At 34.6% G+C, this 16,496-nt stretch overlaps 1 protein-coding gene across 12 annotated transcripts in view; it reads right to left on the reverse strand.

The window, feature by feature from the left end:
- FOXP2 (forkhead box P2) overlaps positions 1 to 16,496 on the reverse strand; it is a 612,246-nt gene that overhangs the window by 391,665 nt on the left and 204,085 nt on the right. The gene's annotated exons all lie outside the window — the stretch shown is intronic.

A 16,496-nucleotide genomic window follows, 5' to 3' on the forward strand; every position in this document is an offset into this window, starting at 1 on the left:
TACTTACTTTAATTTGTATTTTCCAGATCCATTTCCTGTTTAACCACTCTCTTTTCTGGTCTCTTCCTTCTTTAACCTGAAATATTAAGCTCATACTACCTTTCATAGGCTAAAATAAGTGATCTGAAGGTCCAATAAAATTATAGGACTTGGTGGTGTACAGATACAAAATGGGTTTGACTTGCACACCAATATTGACCGACTGGTAGTGACCACGTGGAAGGCGGTGTGGAGGCTCAATCTGAGTCTGTGGCAGGAAGGACTACAGTGGTCAGTTAGCAATGTCTGCGATGGGCACTAAAGGGATGGATGATAGCATATGCCACCTTTGTTGAGCATTTAGACATTTCACTCATTTTACTTAAATAGTTTCCAAACACTGTTGGCTAAAAGTCCTTTCTTCCAATGAAATCTCAGTGAGGGGGTCAATTAATGAAACAGATAAAAATAAAGCATTCTGGTTGAAACAGAATCCCAAATACTCAGTGCCACCACTATTATTTCCCCAGAATGTGGGGAATTAATTTGTGGGGGTATTCCACAAAACCTTAGTATTTTGCACAGCCTAACTTGAAACCACTGTTTAAGTTAGTCATAAGTATTAAGGTAACTCAAAGACATAGAAATTAAGTCAATTCAAACTCCTTTTTGTCACATTCTTGCATTCTTTGTCTACTGCTTCTGTTTTCCTTATTTCTCTTACAGATCAAATTTTGCACCCGGGTAGGCTCCACTCTTGACTGTTCTTGTGTTAATCTTTCTTCCATAATTATTTCCCGCTTGTTATATGCCACCAAAAGAAACAGATTTCTTTTCTTTTTTATTGTGTTTTATTTTGTTTTTTTAATCTAATCTGCCATCTTGGACCTTCTCCAAGCAACGGATTTCTTATTAAAATCTAGCAGTCAAAATTATTCCCTAATTCCATACTACTTATTTATCTTTTCTCACATTCATGGATATCAATTTTCCCTACATCAATCTATAAAGTCTAGATTTAGAAAAAGACCTACAAACCCATTTTAAAAGTATATGCTATAAATTGCCTATTAATATCAAAGTAAAATTCAAAAATGAAGGACAAATAGACGGATACCAAGTATTACGATGCAGGAATATAGAGTTCAGAAATAAACCCACGATCAATGAGAGCTTCATATATGGTAAGGGTAACATCACAAAGTAAAAGAAAGTTTGGTGGTGATGCATTGCATGGACAAAGAAAAACACTCTCAGGATATGACAAAAAATAAACTTAGCTACTTATTTTACACCACATGGAAATTTAGATTCCAATGAGATTAAAGCATTTTAATGAGAAAGTTACCTTTTCAAAGCTAATAAAACAAGTTTAGGTAACTATTTTTGAGATCTAGAAGTAAAAAAAAATTCTAAAATAAGACTTAAAACCATAAATAATCAGGTATAAAACTGATGAAGTTGGCTAAATCAAAATGAGAATTTTTTTAGTGAAGGATACCATAGATAAATTCCATAGATAAACCGAGAGAATACCTAAAACCAACAAGGAATTAATATTAGAATATATACTCAAAGGAAATTAATAACAAAGTGAGCAAAAAACCTGAAAAGGCAGTTTCTCAGGAGAAGGCTTCAGAATAGCTATAAAATATAGCTTTAAATGCTCAAAACCACTAGCTATCAGGAAGATGCAAATTAAGAAATCAATGTGATACCACTATACTTGTATGTTATCAGAATAACATAAATTTTAATGCTCAATTCTATCTAGTGTTGCTAAGAATACAGAAAGATGAGTGAGCACTCTCTTGTTTACTGCTAATGGAACCTTAAACAATACAGTTATTCTTTTTTTTTCCTTTTTCCTTATTAAATATATTGGGGTCACGTTAGTAAAATTATATAGGTTTCAAGTATACAATTCTATAATACATCATCTATATATTACATTGTGTATTCACTGCCCAGAGTCAGTTCTCCTTCCATCACCATATATTGGATCCCTTTTACACTCTTCTACCACCCCCCACCCCCTTACCCTCTGGTAACGACAAAACTGTTGTCTGTGTCTATGACTTTTTGCTTCCTTGTCTTGTTCATTTGTTGCCTTCAGTTTTAGATCCCAGATATGAGTGAAATCATATGGTTCTCAACTTTTTCTAGCTGACTTATTTCGCTTAGCATGATAATCTCAAGATCCATGCATATTGTTGCAAATGATAGTATTTTATCTTTTCTTATGGCTGAATTACATACATGAACCATATCTTCTTTATCCAATCATTTATCAAAGGACACTTTACTTGATTCCATGTCTTGGCCACTGTGAATAATGCTGCAATGAACGTAGGGGTACATATACCTTTATAAATACATGTTTTCAGATGTTTGAGGGTAGATATTCAGAAGAAGGATTCTATTCTTAATTTTTTGAGAAAACTCCATACTGTTTTCCAAAGTGGCTGTACAATTTATACTCCCACCAACAGTTTATGAGGGATCCTTTTTCTCCACAGCCTCTCCAACACTCCAACACTTGTTATTACTTGTCTTGCTGATAATAGCCATTCTAACAGCTGTGATGTGGTATCTCACTGTGGTTTTGATTTGCATTTCCCTAATAGCTAGTGAAGTTGAGCATCCTTTCATATAGCTGTAATACAGTTATTCTTAAAAGCAATTTGAAAGACCTAAAATTCCTACCTGTTCTTTATGGATCCAAAACAATTTGCACAGAAATCTACTGTACCATATATCAGCTTAGATTTTATTTCACTTTTTTACTGACATGTCTTTCTCTCCCACTAGTTTCTCCATATTTAGTACACAAAATTAATGCTTAAAATTGATAAATCAAGAAATAGCAATCTGGAAACCATTTCAAATTATGGATGGAAATATGAAAAGCTTGTTGCCTCTGGAGAACTGTCCTAGTGAAAAGATGCAGGGCAGAGGACTGCTATTTTTCATTATAATGAGCATTTGTTTAATTCTATTTTTTAACTCCGTGGATGTACTTCTTGAATAAAAGTCAAATTTAAAACAAAAGGAAATGCAAGATGCTAATTAAAAATATGAACATTTCTCCACTGAAACATGCAGATTTTATTTAAATAAAACTTTAATAAAAGTACATATTATTTTAGTAACTTAAACTTCATGAAAGAAGAAAGGAACATGTCACAGGTTACTGGTCACAGTTGTCATAATGATCACTTAATTATACCAAATGATCACTTAAGAACTGAATGATCAGTTAATTCTTTAACAAAAAACTCTATGAAAACAACTTAAGCTAGTAAAGGAAAATAAGATCAACTGGAAAAGGCAAAGCCAGAGCCAGAGAGGCTAATTAGAATTCTCTCACATATGCTGTACACATCTCACGCATACTGTGCACATCTCACATATACTGCACACATCACATGTATACTGTACATATCTCATGCATACTGTACACATCTCACATATACTGCACACATCACATGTATACTGTACATATCTCATGCATACTGTACACATCACACATATACTGCATACATCACACATATACTGTACACATCTCACGTATACTGTACATATCACACATATTCTGTATACATTCATATATACTGTACACATCACATGTATACTGTACACATCTCACATATACTGCACACATCATATGTATACTGTATACATCTCACATATACTGTACATGTTACATGTATACACGTACACATCTACACATCTCACGTATACTGTATACATCACATGTATACTGTACACATCTCACATATACTGCACACATCACACATATACTGTACACATCACATGTATACTGTACACATCTCACATATACTGCACACATCACATGTATACTGTACATATCTCATGCATACTGTACACATCTCACATATACTGCACACATCACACATATACTGTACACATCACATGTATACTGTACACATCTCACATATACTGCACACATCACATGTATACTGTACATATCTCATGCATACTGTACACATCTCACATATACTGCACACATCACACAATACTGTACACATCACATATATACTGTATACATCACACATATACTGTATACATCACACATATACTGTACATGTTACATGTATACATGTACACATCTACACATCTCACGTATACTGTATACATCACATGTATACTGTACACATCTCACATATACTGCACACATCACACAATACTGTACACATCACATATATATTGTATACATCACACATATACTGTACATGTTACATGTATACATGTATACATGTACACATCACACATGTACTGTACACATCTCATGTATATTGTACACATCTCACATGTTGATAAGCTGCTGACTGTTCCAGGCACTGTCCAGGCTCTGAGATGAAGTCAGAAACTGCTCTCATGGAGGAGTGTGCAGTGTAGTGAGGGAGATGTAAGGGGTGCCGAGACTGTGCTGAGCAACAGGTATGTGTGTGTATACATGCATATGTGTGTATATATGTGTGAATACGTGTGTGCATACATGTGTATGTATATAGTGTATGTGTGTGCATATGTGTGTATGTGTGTGCACATGTGTGCATGTGTGTATATGTGTGCACATGTGTGTATGTGTGTATATGTATGTACATATGCATGCATGTTTGTGTGTATGTATTTATATATGTATGCATTTGTGTGTGTATTTGTATGTTTGTCCATATATGTGTATATGTGTTTATATGTTTATATGTGTATGTGCATCTGTGTTAGTATATATACATGTGTGTATGTGTGCGTATATGTGTGTATATGTGTATGTATGTATATGTGCATGTATTTATATGTGTATGTGTATATATGTGTGTATGCATGTGTGTATATATGTGTATGTGTGTGTGTATGTGTGTGTTTATGTGTGTGTGTGTGTTTGTGTGTGTGTGTTTGTGTGTGTGTATGGCAACACCCAACAAAAGCCAAGATAGTCAAAGAAGACTTCCTGGATAAAAGGATCTCCATGCAGTTCACATTTACAAGTACTCCCTTTTCTAATTTCTTCTAGTCTTTTAAATTGGCTTACAAATTTATTTAAGGTTTAACATAGTAGAAGAGGAAAGCATCACTGACATTCCAAAAGAGTTTGACCTGTCTTCTTTGAGGAACTGGATTAGATGAGGGAACAATTGCTAGGTGATTTAGCTTTGTTGCATTTTTTTCAAGAAACTTTTTTTTTTTTACATTATTGACTATATTCTCTATGCTGTATTTCACATCCCTGTGACTGTTTTGTAACTACCAATTTGTATTTCTTAATTCTTTCACCTTTTTCACTCTGTTCTCCAACCCCCCTCCCATCTGGCAACCACCAATTTGTTCACTATATCTATGAATCTGTTTCACATTTGTTTATTCATTTACTTTGTTTTGCGATTTCACATATAAGTGAGATCATATAGTATTTGTTTTTCTGTGTTTTACTTATTTCACTTAGCATAATACATTCTAGATCCATCCATGTTGTCACAAATGATAAGACTTCATTCTTTTTTATGGTTGAGTAATATTCTATTGTATATATCATGCTCTCCCGAAAATAAGACCTAGCCGGACCATCAGTTCTAATGCATCTTTTGGAGCAAAAATTAATATAAGACCCGGTGTTATTTTACTATAAGACCGGGTCTTATATAAGACTGAGTCTTATATTAATTTTTGTTCCAAAAGACGCATTACAGCTGATGGCCCGGCTAGATCTTATATTTGGAAAAACACGGTACGTACCATTTCTTCTTTATCCATTCATCTATTGATGAGCACTTAGATTGCTTCCATATCTTTGGCATTGTAAATAATGCTGTACATAAGTCTTTTCAAGTTAGTGATTTGGATATCTTCAGATAAATACCCAAAAATGAAATTGCTGGGTCATATGGTAGTTTTATTTTTAATTTTTTGAGGAAACTCCATAGAGATTTCCATAGTGGTTGCACCAATTTGCAAATCCACCAAGAGTGCAGAAAGGTTCCCTTTTCTCCACATCTTCACCAACAACTGTTTTCTGATTTATTAATGATAGCCATTCTGACAGGTGTGAGGTGGTATCTCATTGTTATAATTTTCATTTCTCTGATGCTGAGTGACATTGAGAATCTTTTCATATGTTTATTGGCCACGCATATCCTCTTTGGAGAAACGTCTGTTTAAATCCTCCCATTTTTTAATTGGATTGCTTGGATTTTTTTGGTGTTAAGTTGTATGAGTTCTTTATAAATTTTGGATATTAACCCCTTATCAGATGTATCATTGATGAATATCTTCTCCCATTCAGTAGGCTGTCTTTCCATTTGGTTAATGGTTTCCTCTGCTGTGCAAAAACTTTTTAGTTAGACGTAGTCCCATTTGTTTCTAGGAACTTTTTGATACTCAGGAAAGAGATTTAGTTTTTTCAGGTGTTACTTGGAACTCTTTGTTAATATATTCTACCCTACTGTGTTTTAATTAATAAGACAGAAGATATGTCCTAAAAGAAATACTACATTGTAATTGTTTTCTAAATTAAAATTTTAAAAAAGTTACATCATACAAAGCTTAAGTGTAAAACAAGTGTCTATTGACTTTGCAAAATAGCATAATCGAAATTTGAAGGAATATACCAAAAATTTCAAGTAAATGAAATACATTTGTTGTGATGTGTAACTGATGTCCAAAAGTAAAATTTACACCAACATTTTAAATACTGTTTTCATACTATATAGCATATGTCTTCTTGGAGACTGGTGAGAATTAAGAATTATTTTGTTATCTCAAAACAAGTTAGTTGACTATAGTCAAATAAGAGAAAGTAAATAATTGTCCAGTGTTTAAAAGACTGATAGCATAACCAAAATTTCAGTGAACAGATAACAGTTAAACAACCAAACCCCAGCACGGCAACAAACATGTAAGTTTAATTCCAGTTGTTGGATAATGGGGATGTATGCTAGTAGGATGAAAGAACCAATCATAGGCTTCTGCGGAATGGGGAAAATCTTTTCTTTTGGAGAAGACAGATAGCCTGTATGCTATATGAATAGTTACTATATTCCTACCAAAATTTACAAAGGGCTTAGAAGGCATTTTGCAGCAGGTATTTTTTTAATCAGGCATTTACATGGAAGGAACATAAAAATCATTATCATTTGTGCAGATATTGCAAATATCAAGAAAGGAAACAGCTACAGTTTCTTTAAAAGTTGGTTCTGCAAAAGCTAAATGCTGTGAAACTGCCAACAGATACAGAGTCCTCCCTGTCATCAACCCTGCGACTGATCAAAGCAGTGCGAACTGCACAGGGGCATGGATACTTGTGTTTCATTTACTTTTGAGTCCAATAAACCTAAACTACTGCCTGGCACGTAGTAGGCACTCAATAACTATGTATTGAATGGATGTATTAATCTATAGACTAATCAACAGGGAACTGGATAGGCATGGGAATTTAAAAATAAAATTCTAGGTAGAACAAACAGCAGATCTAAACTAGGACAGAGGTATTGCCCTTAGGTAATCCTGATTCAAAATTTAATTCAGTGATTTTCCAAAGAGGTAAGACATGGAAACAAAGGAGTGTTCTGTGCCACTTGTCTTAATCTAATATGGCACAATATTAATTTTATTTTGGAATTTCAAGTAACATTAATTGAGAATATACATTTTGAAGTGTATTTGAATATAGGATTTTGTTTTGAAAGATTGAAAAATATTAATTTAACTCATACCATAATAAAGTAGAATTTGTAGTTTTGGTAGTTAGTACTGGAGCCATCCTGAGGTGCCTACGGCACATGATGCAAAGTTATGAAGCATATATAAGCATATGCATGTAAATACTAATCATAGCCAATTGACCTGAGATTTATCCATGAATGTGGAGCTCAAAAAAACAAAAAGCATATCTTCAAAACTACTAAGAAGAGTTAACTCAGTTATCCACAGAAACTTATTTAGCCATGCTGGATCAATCGCATAGCACCATCTCCACAGAAGAGGGCCTATGCAAGTTGATTTTTGTTTGGTTGACCTCCCCCCAGTTACCAGCATCTGGATCTAAGAAGGGGGCATATGACACTGAAACCCCACCACACCCCATCAGACCACTAAGGAGATTCAGCCATAGGAAGTGAACTGGATAAAAGTTCATGAAAACAACTGAAGCCACAATGAAAGGTAAGTGTGCTGACAGTATGGGCACAGTTCAAAACATATTTATTCAGGGCAGGACAACTTTATTTTTAGTCACTTTTTACATTTATAAGTTTGTTTCTAGCTTTGAATTAAAAGTACATTTTAGTGGTGGGTTCAGTCAGAGATTATAAAAATTAAATCAACACGCAGACAGTACTGGTAAGGTAGGAGGAGACTAGGCAGTCATTAAAGGGTTAATACTCGATGGTTACTTGTAGGATCTTGCCCTCGGACCCCTCAAAGCAAAAGGAAGAGCAGCCTGGTGGAACTATATAAAAATGCTTTATCATACTTAGGCAAGTATGAAAATTACCTTAAAATCAAATTCCATTAAGCTCTATTTCTTTATTGTGGTAAGAATACAACCTGAGGTCTAGCCTCAGTACACTGTTAAGTGCACCATACAATTTTGTCACCTGCAGGCCCAACGCTGTACAGCAGATCTCTAGAACCTACCTGTGGTGCATACCTGAAACTTTACCCCTCCTTGGATATCAATGGTTGAAATTTCAAATTGTACAAAAACTTTTTTCATCTTCAATCACTGCAGTTACTGAACACCTACTAAGCACCAAACTTGCTACCTGCTGGACACACAGCGATAACAGACACTCTCCCTGCTGATGCCTGAAGGATAGATTAAGTGGTAGTAAATATGCTTTTGGATGAATGATATTCCACGAAGCTAGATTATAATTTAAAATGTGATAGTGTGTAAGCAAAAGTAAGCATGGGGTGATACCAACTATAATAGCAATTTGCCAGGTGAAAATAATTATTTATGAGGCAGGTGGAGAAAGTCTGAATCAGAACTGAATTTCCTTCTGAATTTCTCATGAAGTAACAGAAAGACTAATTCTTACACTGTAAAAGCTGACGACTTTTGAATATATTTAATTTTTTCTCTACTTCTTATAAAAAGCTACTGACAGTAAATAATTATGATGACATTTAAAGTTAGAAAAAAGGCTCAGGTAGACATATCCAGCTTTTCATAGGACACATAACTTTAATAAAAACTTTTAAGTTTATTAGAACTATTTTATTAAAATAATTGTTAATTATTTGAATTATAACTATTAAAGTCATATAAATCAGAAACATGTAAATATATGTTGCCCCCACTGGCAAACTGAGTCAATTTACAAAACAACATAAACGGTGTTTTGTATTTCCAACAGGGTGTGGAAGACAGAAAAATCACAGTGCTCCTGACACCGTTACTAAGAAAGCAAAATATTACAAATTGCAAAGAGAAAGAAAAGCACTTCAGGCAAGAAAATTAAAGCCTGAATTCTGATCCCAAATTCAAAACTTCTACAATCATAGGTAAGGAATGAAAACAAGCTCCTGGGTTCAAACACAGACCCGAGTTGACTTTAATCCATTCTACAGAGGCATGTGCTCAGTGGACAACATGAGCGTAGACAAAATGCTGGAGATGCTTTGTCTATCTCAGTCAAACCAGAAGAAATGTGATGCAGACAATCTGGAGGTCAAGGACTCCCACCTGAGGAAAGTCTTTTAAACTGTGTAAGAAAGATTTAGGATATTGGGAGTTGCAGGATTTCTCAGTCACTTGACGAATACTACATAAGAAGGCTGACAATGTCTGGTGACTGGAATTGTCATATTTTCTTTAGCATTTGTCAAATGATTCCATCCCCAAATCTCTTATTTGGCAAGCTCAAAACCCTCACCTAAGACCAGGTCTCTGGAATTCTATCACAACACAACGTATTTACCAAGAAGGCAGCTCTTCTCCATACTAATGTTTTGTGATAAAAATTTCCTGAGGGTAACACCAACAAATTGTCATCCAGGATATAGTATTTGGTTTGTAAGTACTAAATTAATATTAAAGCTACTTAAATTTATGAAACACTGGCTTCTTACATACCCACAGCTTTTTATTCAATACGTCCGTTCAGCTGAAGTTCCACCAATACCAACCTGCTTCCATCATCTAACCTAATGTACCCACATAACCCAAGATTTTTTAAATATTTTTTTAGAAAATATAAGCTCTACAAAGGAATGAACCTTGAGCAATGTTCAGAGCAATAATTAAGAAAATCACTTTCACTGTTATTCCTGGGCCAGGCAATAGATTATCTTCTGGAGTCAATGTAACAACAGCAAAGAAAATAAAGACAGGACGTAGGTTAAGGAAGGTGAGATCCGGGGAGGAGGTACGCCCGTTTTACAGCACTGAAACCCCCTAATTGAATTCTGCTTACTTCACAGATCTGCATAGCTCATCTCTGTAAAGAAGTTGTTCTCTGTTCTATACAGTAAAACAACCCAGTTCTTTGACAGGAAACAAAAATGCTTTGATAGATTGAATTTTCTTACATAATCTCATATGTAAGTCAATAGAAGGATGTAATACAGATTATTCAAATTTTAGGCTGAAAGTTTTAATAAAAACATTAACTTCTCTTTCTTTTTTTCTTCTTTCATTAAGAGAAGCAGTCATCCTTTAGTAGATGGCTATCTCTTATGTTGTTTTTTATCTATTGCTGACAATAATTCTTAATCATCATTTGATTCTGGTGGTTTATTTTACTCTATGTCTTGGTTGAATGCTCTTATAATTCTAGGATGAGATTCATATAAAAACCCCAATACATTAAAATCACTAAAAAATAGTCCATTCACAGATACAACCATCTATTGTATCAATTCCTTTTTTTTGTTTTTTTAATCAAAAAATGGTGTAGACTTTAGCAACATACAATACAAAATAAAGCAAATTATCAAGGTCAGGAAGTGGGAAAATTTATGTGAGCTAAAATTCACAACAGCATGATTAGTTTTATAATTGAAAAAGAAATTATGCTTATATAAATATACCCAGAAATTTTACAAAATACTGTCTTTTCATATATTTAAATAAACAGCTTAAAACCTGACAGAGGAGAACACCCACTTCATAGGTCTTTTATGTCTATTTTTATTTAGATGAGACTCTTTAGGAAACTGTCTCCCAAGTATAATCAGGTGGGTTTTTTTTCTAATGACTTTCAGCCATAAAAACTATATATACACAGTACAACATTTATTAAAAGTTCACTGTACGTAAGTACTGTGCTTCCCAGATACCAAACCAAACTGACAAGGTGCTCTCTAAGGTACTCAAAATAGTTAAAGACATAGCTCTGAAATTTCAGCATGAAATTCAAAACCACATCTTCAGACTATTTTCTGAATTATCTTAAAGTACTCTTCACTGCACATGAAGTCAAATATTTTAGAAAACCATTTTGGGAGTACCGATATGAAAACCCATAGAAGCATTATCAAAGACAAGAAAAATATTTGCAAGTATACTCATGTGGCTGTTGAAAATGTTTCTCAGTCACTGATTGGACCATGCTAAGTTCTTACGATCCGTTATTGGTCCTCCTTGCAAAGAACTTTCCTGATGAAGTTATCTGTCAGTGGGTTCCGATTTCTAAGACATAAGTATCTACTTAGTTTAGGAGCACATACGAAAGGGGTGAAAGCTACTCTTTAGTCTTCCTTAATGTGTTTGTGTCCACATTTCAGACATAAATTTTAGCAACTTCCCTATTTGTTTTTAGTTCCAAAATTACTATAGAATTATTGGATTAATAAATATTTATTGACACATCTGGATATAGTGTTACTAAAGACATGAATAGTTCTCATCTGGCCTATGTAGCTAAAAAATCTCATAGAATGTATTTAAAGAGACTATGCACGGTAAGAGAACAGTTATTATCTGTGTGCATCCCTGTTACATCATAGAGTGAGAAAATTAATCATTGGGTCAATTATAGAAACATGAAGCACTCTTGATCAGCCAGCAACTTCTGTACTGCATAATGAAAACTTTTATTTGGAAGTATACAATTAAATTTAATTTACTTTCTAAACAAATAAATCATAATTTGAAAATTTATTGAGATTTTCAACTACAGTATTTTAAAAACAAGTGGAATTGCTGGTTGACTCTCAAATACAACCCAGAAAATTCAATTTTACAGATTTATCTTTCCTTGCACTCTGACTGATCATATTTTTCTTTTCTGTTTTCTTGGGTTGTTTTTCTTTTTTCTTCCTTTGCTTCTTCAAACTTGAACATAGAAGCCATTGTTATCCTCAGGCCATGAACTACCACTCAGGGAGAATGTGCTTTAGCCATTGTAGCAAAGAAACAAGAAAGTCAAGAAAAGTACCTGCCACAGAGTAAGCTCTCTAAATATTCCTCTGAAAATGAATGAATTAATGAGCCATCATTACTTTGAAAACATATGGCTCTAGTTAGAAAATGAAATAATTTCTGATGGATAACCTTAAATATAGCCCTACTACGGGTCAGGGGAAAGATAATTCTGACGTGCATGTCTCTTTGATAGTGATAAAACAAAAAAAAAATTGTATTAACTCATTTAAGAGGTTCGTATTAGTAGGATCATAATTTCATCATATAAAACAATTTGGAAACAAGAACAATGGGATCATGTAATTTGTGTATACAATACAAACTACTTAATACAAGAATAGTACATACTAATAAGGAAAAGGAGATCCTTAACTCTCACTTTTCCTTTCTCATTATGCATCTTTAATTTTCATTACAAATGTAAAATACATTCCTTTTCATGATTAATTTTATTAAAAATAATTGTTATCCTGTCTTTTTATCCCCACTCAAAATATCAACAACATGACTACCTTCTAAACAATGTACATTTATTTACAACTATATATTGGCCTCCTGGTGTACCCCTAGGTGCACGCTAAGTTCTAAACCGTATCAAACTCTTTATCAGCAATTTTTTTGTACATAAAGACTGTGTAATATTTGTTTATTCACCTAGAATATCTAGTTGCAAGCATCATGACTTCAGGAATTGAAACAGAAAATATATTTACGGAATATTCTGCTAGCCAGTGTTAAGATACAGAAAATTAAAATTTTCTGACCAGTGTTTAAGATGCAGGCAAAGAATTATATGTTAATTATATCTCAACAAAAAAAAGATACAGATAAGCACAATGATCTAGTGTTGTCTTTACACGATGCTTAATCAGTGGTCTGATTTCATCAAAAAAGGAAAAGTATTTCCTTATGAACTGTTGATCGTGGATCCTTTAAAATATATATTCAACAAAATATATACTTAATAAAATAAAAACTTTATTTCCTCACCTTTTTCATGCCTCCTATAACTTAGTGCTACTATGTACAACAATGGAATTCGAGGAACAAATACTAGAAAACACACACACACACACACACACACACACACACACACAGTCCCTGAGTAGTCCTATAGATGATTTTTCAAATTATTTTCTTAAAAGCATTAATAGTGCCAGAGTCACAGTACCAGAAATGGATGACTTACTACATAGAAGTTGTGTCTCCCGTAGATACTTTGGGAGTCTGAAATTGATTTTCTTCATTTTAGCCAATGAGGGTTACAGACTTTACGAATCACCAGAGTTAGTGGCACCAACATAAAACACTAAAGAAATAACAGCTTTAAGAACATCAGAAGCAATAGCTCTAGGATCACAGTTCCAGAAAAAGGAGCCGGCTGTTCTCACCTGCTATGCTACTTCTTAAAACACAATATTCTGACAGATATTGTAGTTTTGTTGACAAGAAAGTCTAATATATAGCTTGCATACAAACTTAAGTGGTAATTTTCAAAATGTGAGCATTTTTGCACTCAATCGGAAAGCTGATTTGCCTAGATTCAGGTCAAATAAACATGTTCTAATATAACACTACCTATGAGTAAATTCCTTCTTGAACAAAAGGCTGTAACCACATAATAACCTTAACTCTATGTCCCACCAGGTAGCCCGTAAGTACAGTGCCTGGCTGATGTGATTATTGTAAATGCTGTAAATGAACAGTACAATTCCAATTCACGTGTTCATGTCTACAACAAACAAATAGATAAACACAATGTGGTGTAGGCACACAATGGAGAGTATTCAGCCTTAAAAAGGAAAGAAATTCTGAGACAAGCTACAACATGGATGAGCCTCGAAGACATTAATGCTAAGTAAAATAAGCTTGTCCCAAAAGGACAAATGTTACATGATTCCACTTATATGAAATAGCTAGGAGAGTCAAATTCATAGAAACAGAAAGTGGATAGGTGGTTTCCAGGGGCTGGGAGAGGGGAAAATGGGAAGTTATCATTTAATGGGGACAAGAGCTTCAGTTTTAAAAATTGAAAAAAGATCTGGTAAGGGTTGTATAAAAATACAGATGTACTTAATGCTACTAAACCATATACTTAAAAATGTTTAAAATGCTAAATTTTATATATGTATATTTTACCACAACTTTAATTAATTAGTTTATATGTCCACATAGGAGTAAATCTCTAAAAGTAAGATATTTGATACTTACAATTTAACGTAGAATAGTAACTGAAGGCAATACTAGAAGATGTTCTTTGAAATCTGATAAGAGTTGCAAAACGTTTTTCATAAACTCTTTGTAGGAAAGATTATCAACAAGAGAGTTAGGTTGCTCTCCTTAGGATCCAGGAAGGTGGTATTTTTAAGAGTTGAAGGGGTAACAATTTCAGTCTTAGCAAGAGTACTGACCATGAGCTCTAGGAAGTCCTGGTGATAAGAATATGATTTGCGGCAAGCAAAATTTTCATTTCAAATATAATTTCTTCTACTGCAGGGGCACTTGCATTTCATGGGCATTTGATGATTGCAGCATCATGGGCCCAATGAATGTGGTTTGGACTCACTCACTGCACAACAAAAGGTAAGGCTAAAACAGGTACATTTTCTTCTTCTTTTTTCTTTTCATTTTTACCTAAAAAAATCCTACGACGAGACAGTCCAAAATGAAAAATGAGATCGTGCTAAAAAATGAGACTCCCAGGTCAGAAAGCACTCAAGCAATTGCTGGGGAAGAGCAGAGAACAAGTGCTAACAACATAGCTTCTAGTGATACAACTAGACCAACGCAGGACGGATGTCTAAAGGCTAATGTGCACAAAGGAAAGAGGAAAGTATGATGGTGCCCAACACATACAATCGGAACATGGAACGTAAGAAGTAAAACCCAAGGTAAACTAGAAATTGTAAAGCAAGAAATGGGACAGCAAAACACTGCAGTGCCTGGCGTTAGTGAACTAACTAAAATACAATGGAATGCGACAATTCCAGTCAGGCAATAGGAAGAGTTCTACTCAAGAAATGACAAACTCATAAGAAACCAGTGGCTTTAATCCTGAGGCAAGATGTTGCACAGGCAGTTAGGGGCTGCAATGCAAGATCAAACCGAATAATATCAATCAGACTTCTAGGAAAACCTATTAACATAACAATCATTCAAGTCTATGCTTCATCTACAGAAGATGAAGATGAAAGTTTTTATGCAAGTATGCTAAAAGAAATTAATCACACACCAAAACAAGACATGCTGATAATTACACATCATTGCAACAAAAAAAACTAAGAAATAAAGTAGAACCAAATGTCATTGTAAAATTTGGACAAGGGGTCAGAAACGAAGCAGGAGATCATGGATTTCTGCTTGTGAATTTCTGCATAACCAACAAGTTCTCTGTCGCAAGCATCTGCTTCAAAACAATGGAACAGCAGACTGTATATGTGAGCATCACCAGATGGTCAACATAGATATCAAACAAACTATGTCACTGTAAGCGGAAGCTGGAGAAGCTATCCGCCAAAAAAGTTGCAGGAGCAGACTGTGGTACTGATCTGACTACAAATGGTTAATATCAAACATTAGAGTAAAGCTGAAGGAGAGGACTAAAAGAATTGTAGTGACAAAACGTAACAAAATACAATTCATGATGGATTTAAAATCCACATAAAAAACAGATTCTCAGTAAAACTTCTTTGTGACGTCAGCACCATGATGGCCTGAGAGGACCTCCAAGTCTCTCCCCTTGAAGATATAACACGGAGAACAGCTATAACGTACCAAGGAGCCTCTGCTCAGCACACAAAATGTCTGAGGTATCCATGCACTGAGACACCTGAAGGTGGGTGTATGGGAGAAGTCAACAGAGACAGGGCGAGGCAGGACAGAGACAGGTGCCACAGATGCTGTATGGCGCTCGCACAGACCCAGCAGAAGGTAGCAGCGAAGGGTGGGGGTGAGCCATGACTGGGCTGACAAGACCAGAGGGGCAGAGGCAACACCCAGGCCTGGGTGGCCAATACACATTGAGGCTGAGTCCAGTGTCAGGGGCAAGGAAGCGGGACAAGGATGGCAGCATTCAGCATTCAGTAAACCGTCATCACCAGACAAAAAAAAAAAAAAAAAAAAA

Source organism: Rhinolophus sinicus, chromosome 8, assembly GCF_057876585.1.
Source record: "Rhinolophus sinicus isolate RSI-liver-muscle chromosome 8, RSI-T2T, whole genome shotgun sequence".
Taxonomy (NCBI): Eukaryota; Metazoa; Chordata; class Mammalia; order Chiroptera; family Rhinolophidae; genus Rhinolophus; species Rhinolophus sinicus.